Genomic DNA, 8,868 nt, shown 5'->3' with positions numbered 1-8,868 from the left:
ATCCTTTAAATGCTTATTGTGGATATAGATGATTTTATTACTTTTATCTTTCAACCTCCCTACTAGCTTTGTGTGTGGATGATTTCTTACCTTTCCTGTGTGTTTGCCTTTACCAGTGAGCTTTTTCTAGATGTAGGCTTTTTTGCCTAGAGAAACTCTTTTAACATGTGTTGTAAAGCTGGTTTGTTGGTGCTAAATTCTTTTAGCTTTTGCTTATCTATAATGCTTTTAATTTCTCCAGCAAATCTGAATAAGGTTGTAGGTTTTCCCTCTCAGCACCTAAATATATCATGCCACTGCTTTCTTGCCTGCAGAATTGCTGCTAAAAATTAGATTATAGCCTTATGGGAGTTCCCTGGTATGTTGTTTGTTGCTTTTCCCTTGATGCTTTTAGTATTCTCTGTTTATCTTTCATTTTTGTCATTTTGATTACAGTGCATCTTGGTATGTTCCTCTCTGGATTAATCCTTTATGGGACTCTGCTTCCTGGCCTTGGGTGTCTCTTTCCTTTTCTAGGTTAGGGAGGTTTTCTGCTGTTATCTCTTCAAATATTTTCTCAGGCAGCTTCTCTCTCCTCCTCCTGGGACCCTTATAATGCAAGTATTAGTGTGCCTGATGTCTCTCAAACTGTCCTCATTTCTTTTCATTCTTTTTTTCGTTTTTCTGTTTAACAACAGTGATTTCCACTACTCTCTCTTCCAGCTCAGCGGTCTGTTCTTCTGAATCATTTCGTCTACTGTTGATTCCTTCAATAGTAGTGCATTTTTCATCTCAATTATTTATTGTTCATCTTTGGTTGTCCTTTTATATTTTCTGACTCTTTGTTAAAAACTTCTAACTTTTCTGTGCATCTCTTCTCCTCCATAGTTCTTTGATCATCTTTACAATTATTACTCTGAACTCTTTCTGGCCTGTCCCCACTTCACTTATTATTTCTGTATTTTCATCTTGTTCCTTCACCTGGACCATTTTCTTCTGCTGCTCCTTTTTGTCTGACCAAGCTGCTGTTTGTATTTGTGTGTGTGTTTAAACTTTATTTTGTATTGGGATATGGCCGATGAACAATGGCGTGATAGTTTCAGGTGAGCAGTGAAGGAACTCAGCCATACATGTTTTTGCATATGTGATAGGTTACTTACTATTCCTGACCTTGGAGAAGTAGCCCTCTGTAGGAGGCATCCTGTGTATCCTGGCAGTGCACTGCCCTCTCATAACCCAAACTGTATGCTCTGGAGCGTCCTCCTGACAGGTCCGCGTGGGCCCGTCTGTCGTGGCAGGCTGACTGTACGGGCTGTCTGCTAAGTTTGGCATGCCCCTAGTCTGTCTGGTTGCCACGCCCTGCCTTGTGCAAATTCTGCTGCCTATTGTTTCACAGGCCTGGTCCTGAGGTGGCCAGTTATGGAATTCTGCCCCGACCTGGGGCAGAGTCGGGGTCCTGAAGACTCTGGGGCTGTTGCCCACCTACTGGCAGGTGAAGCCAGATCCTGGGGTTGGTGCCAGACTCCTGGCAAGCGGAACTGGTTCCTGAAGTCTGGCTTCAGGGCCCAGAGTTCCCAGAGCTGCTTTCAGATCATTGGTAGGAAAGCGCCAGTTCCTGACACAGTTGGGTGTGGAGTCTGGAGTGTCCTGAAGGTTGTGTTGCCCAGCTCATGGGCAGGGGCAGAGCCCACCTGGTCCCAGGGTAGAGTCTGGCCTGCGTTGCAGTCTCGTAATTCTCTTGCCCCACCCCCTGGTGGATGGAGCCAGTCTAGGGCTTGTGCAGCTTTCCTGGTGCCTGTCGGCCAGTTTGTGGAGCCGGGTCTTGGCCCTCTGGTGGGCTGAGCCATGTCTAGGGCCATGTCTAGGTGGCTGTGAGCTCTTCAGTCTCTAAACTGCCTGTCTGCTGGTGGGTGGACCGTGTCCCCACCCCATTGTTCGGCCTGAGTCATCCCAGCACTAGAGCCTACAGGCTGATGGGCGGGGCCAGGCCTTGGCACTAATGAGCCAATATGGCAGCTGCCAGGAGTGATCCTGTGGTTGAATGTTCCCCAGTATTACTGCCACCACTCTCTGTACCCCTTGGGTGAGCCATAGCCACCCTCACACCTCTCCAGGAGCTTCTCCAAGATCAGCAGGTAGGTCTGGCTTAGGCTCCTATCAGATTTTTGCTTTTGCCTTGGGTCCCAGTAAGCATGAGATTTTGTGTGCTTCCTTTAAGATTGAAGTCTGTTTCCCCCAGTCCTGTAGGGCTTCCATAATTAAGCCCCACTGGCCCTCAAAGCCAAATGCTAGGGGGCTCGTTTTCCAGTGCCAGACTCCCAGGCTGGGGAGCCTGACGTGAGGCTCAGAACTCTCCTGCAGAAGAACCTCTGCAGCAGCATTCTCCAGGTTGTGGGTCACCTGCCCAGGGCATATGGGGTTTAACTGTGTCATGAGTCCGCCCCTACTACCCAAGTCATTATGGTTCCTCCCTTATGTCTTTAGCTGTAGAAGACCTTTGCTGGCAGTTTCCATTATTTTTTCAGCCATGGTTGTTGTGCAATAGTTGTGATTTGGTGGGTGTGCTTGTGAGAGGAGGTGAGCTCAGCGGCCTTCTACTCGGCCACCTTGGCTGCTCTCCTTACTATTCTGATTTTATAGAAAAGAAACTTACAGGAGCTCAGTCACATGGTTGCAGGTGACAGGGCCATGATTTCTACTGCGGGGTCTCCATCTCCTCATAATGTATCCGCCTGTACCTTTCTCCCTCTCCCAGAAAATGATAACACATCTCCTTGCTTGAACATTTTAAATATAATTTTGTGTTGCTTTATGAATCTCCTAAATTCAGCAGGTATATTATAGAAACCAATAATGAGAAACTGTCTTTCTCAATTAACTGCTACGTGACAGAACCTATATAGTAACTGGATTTGTTTTATATATTAGGTCATATTTGTATCAGCTGCTGACATCGAAGTACTGATCTAAAACATTTAAAAGCCCTGCATTGTACTTTCAGATGTCATGACTCTGAAAGATGGGAAGTAGAACAAGAGCGGCAGCCCAGGCAATCGAAGTTTTCTTATATAAGAAAAACTAACATGTCAGAGTGTCAAAGGAAGTGGTAGCCAACTAAAGTGTCAGTAATAGGCAAGAGTTACCATTATTCAGGTACAAATTAACCTTGGATCTTCCTGCAGTTTGGGCTAAAAGACAAAAAGAAGAATTACTGCCTGCCTCTTTTTCCTCCATGTACCGAAACAGAGCAGCCTGTATTTAGAAGAAAACCTTTCCCACACAGTGCAGGCTAGGACATGTTTCTCTGCACTAGGCCATGCTTTCCTCACCAGCTCACACTCGAGCTAGCTCCCCACAGCTGCTACCTCAGTCTTCATTTCTCAGACCTGCAAAGCCCTCACCTCCTCCCACACTCTACAGCTTCAGGGAGAGAATAGGCACGGTCATGAACTTCAGCTTGCCTGACACCGAGTCTGCAAGTCTTTCTATCCCCACCTTTGAGCCTTCCTCATTCTTATTGCAGTGACCCCCAAGCTGTGGCTAATGCCTTCACCTGTGCTCAGGGATTGTGCACGGACAGCTTCACACGCAGCAGCACCAGCAGGAGTCTCTCGACTGGCTCCTTTGCATCAGCATTTAGATGTATAGGTGTATTAAATCTGTCTTTAAATAAAGCATGACCTTGTGTCCTGCTGTAAATACTGACCTTTTACTTTCTTCGTCTTTACAGCCAGATCTAAAAGTGTCAAAAGTTTCTCACCTCCTGCCCACCTCTCAACCCATTTTAATCTAGACTGTTCCCATCACTCTACAAAAATTCTCAGTAGGACTACTAATGGTTCTCATTTTACTAGTCCTCCTAGCAACATTAAACCCTCCTTTTCAAACAGCTCTTCCTTTACTTGATGTGATATCTAGTTTTTCTAGTACTTCTTTGACCACTCTTTCCTAATTGCCAGTTTCTTGTCTACTTGCTGTACATTCTCAGGTTTTGATTCCCAAATCCTTTTTCTCATTTTGTACATACTTCTTAGGTTCTCCCATATTTTTCCAAGGCCAGTGATAGATTTGGGCACATCTCTACTCTATCCTCCTCTCCTGAACTCTCCCGAACATCTACCTGAATATCCACTTAGAGCCAACTAGACATTCTCCCTTGCATATTTCACAGGCAACTCAAACCCACCAAATCCCAAAGCTCAAGTCCTCTTGCTCCATCAAATCTGCTCTATCAGTATTTCCTACTTGAGGAAATGGTTACCAGTGCACCACCCAATTCTAGCCAGAAATCTAGGTGTCACCCTTGACTTGTCCATCCCTCACACACTTCATACCTACCAGTCTCCTTGTCATGTCTATTCTGCATTTTAAATATGCTTTAAATCCATGTATTTCACAATGCCACTGCTCTCATCCAGACGGCCATCATCTGTCTCATCTGGACTGCCACAATGGTTTATTAAGTAGTCTTCTGGTATTCACACATCCCCGTGTTCATCCCCCAGTCCATTTCATATGCTGGCAATATCTTTAATAAAGCTCCACACAGTCTGACCCCTTCCTAGACCCCTCTTCCGTGTGTGTGTGTGTCGCTCAGTCCTGGCAGACTCTGCAACACTATGGACTGTAGCCCGCCCGTGTACTGTGCCCCAACCCTGCAGACCTTTTTGTTCTTCCAGCATGACATTCTTTTCGCCCCTTAAAGTCTTTCTACTTCTGTTCTCTCCCCCTCAACTCTCCTATACTCTTCAGCAGGAAAACGCCTATGTAATCTTCATCAGGGAGATCTTCCCCGGTGTGCCAGACTAGTTTGCTTCCCTTGCTTAACAACACCCTGGAATCAAGAACCCTTTAGTGTGCTCAAATCCCATATAATTTTTGGCAGTATATCTCTTGCCACCAAACTGGAAGTCCTGGAGACCAGGGACCATGTCTACTCGCCATTGAATATCTGCTGCTTAATGCAGTGCCTGGCACATGGACAGTGGTTGGTATTTGTTGACTAAGTAAGTACAAATATATTGAATAGAGGCAATTTATCAGAAAACACATCATCCTTCTGAGGTATTGCAGCAGAAATCAAAATACCTTGTTAATCAACATAGCTTTTCATGCTTGCATAAGACCAAGCTATTGTAGGGGGGACAGTTTGACAAACTTAAGCAACTTGACAGAAAAGAAGGAACTCAGCATGTAAATGTAATGCGCTGATGCATCTGCTGATTTTTTTTTTTTAGAGATTTTCACATTTTACATAGTTGTAATTCATGCATAAGCAGTATTTTAATTCTGCTTTTTACAGATTTCCTCCCTTAATCAGTGTCTACTCATGTTTAATGGTAACCTGGAGTTAACATCAAGTTAGTAGATCTTAATTTTCTTAACCATTTCCTCATTAAGTGTTTTGGTTAGTTCCAATGTTGTTATGAATAACAGGGCTGCACTCTTTAACAAGTAACTTTTTCATTGCAAACTACCTCTTTGAGGAATACAAAAGTGGACCTGAGACATCAGAGCATATGAGCAATTTATAATCCCTTCATGGTGATATCCAAAGCATTCTCAAAGGAGAATCTGTGTGCGGTACCATTAAAAATGTATCAGAAAAACCTATATCTAATTCTGCATAGCTCTACCAACATTGGGTTTTATACTTATTTAAGTTTACTTCTTGAAGTTTAATAGATAATAACTGAAATTCATTAAACTCTTTGTATGTGTCAAGGACTTACAAGGATTTGATGTAAATATTCCATTTTAATGATAACCATAAAGCTTGGTCATTATTAAAATGGAATATTTACATCAGTAATAACCATAAAGCTCTAAAGGGCTTCCCTGGTGGCTCAGACAGGAAAGAATCTGCCTGCAATGCAGCAGACCTGGGTTCGATCCCTGGGTTGGGAAGATCCCCTGGAGGAGGAAATGGCAACCCATTCCAGTATTCTTGCCTGGAGAATTCCAAGGACAGAGGAGCCTGGGGGCTAAATCCATGGGTCACAGAGTCGGATACAACTGAGCAACTAACACATACAGCTCTAAGGTAGAAACTGCTGTTATCCTCCTATTAGAGATGAAAAGACTAAAGCCTGACAGTTGCCTAGGTGAACTTAATGAGGTTTAAATGTGGGTGTGCTGACTCGAGAACCTCTGCTCTTAACCATCCTAGCACACTGCTGTGTGGTTTGTTAGTGGTAGTGGTTTTTTTTTTTTTTTTCTGTTTTATTTACCCAAAAGGGAAAATTGCTATTAAAAATAAAAACTGAATACAGCCTCTCTGACTTCAAGTGTCACCTAATTTATTGCTAGAGAGTGTTTTTTGTTTCGTTCGAGGTAAATGCCTAGATGGACCTCTCTGATTGAGAAAGGTCAGCTCCCTGGGTTTAGCCTAAGTGGGCCAGGAGGATACAAAGAGAGATCAGTTACTGCAAATAATAAGAGGAAAGAAATCTGAATTTTCATTGGATGCCCTAGAAAAAGAATGAGGCCTAGGAAAGAAGTGGAGGGAGGCTAATGAAAAGAACTGAGATGGGATACATGCCAGAAACATGGCAGGAGGCAGGGGCTACTGGAGGACGTGGCCGGTGAGGAGTTTCCTGAGACAGAGCGTGGCTGTCACGTTTTCTAAGCAGTCACATGTGCACTGAATTTGACGTTGTTTTTGGTCTTGTGCCATAGCCTTCCATTAACTCTCAATCTTTCGTGCAGGTTGGGTACATTGGATTTTCCTGGTGGTAGATCATTTGGAGGAGTGAAGGATGAGGAGAGTCACATCATGGGCAAAAGGGCAAAAGCTAAAGGAACAGGAGACATCAGTCAACCAGACTGCATCATGGAAACTCTTGTAGAAATTGAGTCTCAGGACTGACCACAAAGGTTGGAAATGGGGCTCAGGCCATTTTTGTACTGAAAGAATAACCCCTAAGCATTAAATTGCTTGGAGTTGTCCAGGTTGGAAATTTCTGGGCTACATTCCAATGAAAAAGAGCTTTCACTGAGCCACGGGAAAAGAAAATTTTGGTTTATTAACAGCATTTGTCAGTCCCCTGCTTGCCATGTGGTAATTAGCTTCCAGAACAACAAACTCTTCTGGGTTTCCTCCTGCTTTATCCGGCACTCATCAGTTTCCCTTACTAGTTCCTCCTCTTCTTCCTGATCTCTCGATGACAGCGTGCCCCAGGGCTCAGTCATCCCTACTTTCCTCTGTACACAGACACAGTCCCCTGATGATCTCATCCAGTCTCCTGCAGTTAAATACCATCCGTATGGTGACAGTTCCCAGACTTATATCTCCCAGACCTGTCTCCTGAACTCCAGACCCATATATCTATTACCCACCTGACCCCCCCTACTTCACTGTCTAAAACTCATCCTAAACTTCACATGTTAAATAGTACATTTCTGATCTTCCAAAAACTGCACCACTAATGGCCTTCTCCATCTCAGTTGATGGCAATTCTGTCCCTCCTCTCAAACCATAGAACGTGAGTATCCTTTATGACTGTTGCTGTTATTCGCCGTCTCTAATTTGTCGGTAAAAACTACTGTTTTTACGGTCAGAATATATCTAGACTCTCCCTGTTCCCACCTTCTCCACTTCTACCACCTGAGTCAGTGCCACTGTCCTCTCAACAAGATGGCCCGCAGTCTCCCAACTGACCTCCCTGCTCTCACCTTTCCCCCCGTCACAGCCAGTGGTGATCCTTTCAAGGCCCCTATAATAAGAGCTTATTATTCACTCCTTTGCCTCATTTCATTCAGAGTAAAAGCCAGAGTTCTTACAATGGTCTTGGTTGATCTTTGCCAATTCCTTCTTTAGACAGAGATACATCTTAGTAAATCATTGCTCTTCATTGCAGGCCAGGCTCTATCCATCCACTCTACCAATTGGCAAAGTAAAAAATGTTAAAAAGGTGAATGCAAGCCTAGCAAAATACAGATCAGTAGCTTCTCTGCCTGTGGACAGATTGTGCAGTCAGTTGTGTCCGACTCTTTGTGACCCCATGGACTGTAGCCCGTCATGCTCCTCGGTTCGTGGAATTTTCCAGGCAAGAATACTGGAGTGGGTTGCCATTTCTTACTCCAGGGAATCTTGCCAACCCACATCTCTTGCTTCTCCTGCAGGGTGGGCATTCCTTATTCAAAGTGGAGTTGAGTGAGATGTGACTTGAGGGTGAGGGGTAGAGAGAGAAATCCTGAGATCAGCCACTTTCTTGCTAATGAGTCTAGAGCACATTATGTGTAGTTTTGGTGTATCCTCTAGAGGTTTCTAAGATGCAGAATGATCTACTTCTGAAGCTTCCTTAGGCCATTAAGTTCTTTGGCACTGATGATGAATTTCCTGTGGCAAGGAAATCATTTTACTTTTGTCAGCTATTCTAAATGTCAATAGGTTGATGCAGTTGGTTATGAAAATACCTGCCAACATTCTGAGGTTCAGGCCCTCACCTCGTGCCTTCTAGACCAATGACTCTCAATCGGGGGCCGCTTTGCCCCCCAAGGGACATTTGGCAATGTCTAGAGCTGTTTTTGGTTGTCACAACTAGGGGCAGGAAGTGGGAAGTGCTGCTGGCATCAGGTGGGCCAAGGATGTGGCCAAACACCCTACAATGGGCACAGGATTACCCCCACCACCACCATCAAAGGACTGTGCCATCCGAAAAGGCAGCAGTGCTGAGGTTGAGAAACCACGGTCTATTCTGACAGACTTTTCACTATTCTGACCTTGTGCTCCATTTCCCAACCAGCATTCCCAAACCACCATATTTATCCATCACTCCTAAACTCCTGTAGCCCCAGTAAGCTCTTCATTGCCTAAAAAATCAGGTCCTTCCTTCTCATTCTGGCATTTAGATCCTGACAGGTTTTGCACACTTAGTATCCACTCCT

This window comes from Capra hircus, chromosome 10 (assembly GCF_001704415.2).
Source record: "Capra hircus breed San Clemente chromosome 10, ASM170441v1, whole genome shotgun sequence".
NCBI classification, from domain to species: Eukaryota; Metazoa; Chordata; class Mammalia; order Artiodactyla; family Bovidae; genus Capra; species Capra hircus.
The sequence above is the reverse complement of the archived record's forward strand: the minus strand, read 5'-3'. Positions refer to the sequence as shown.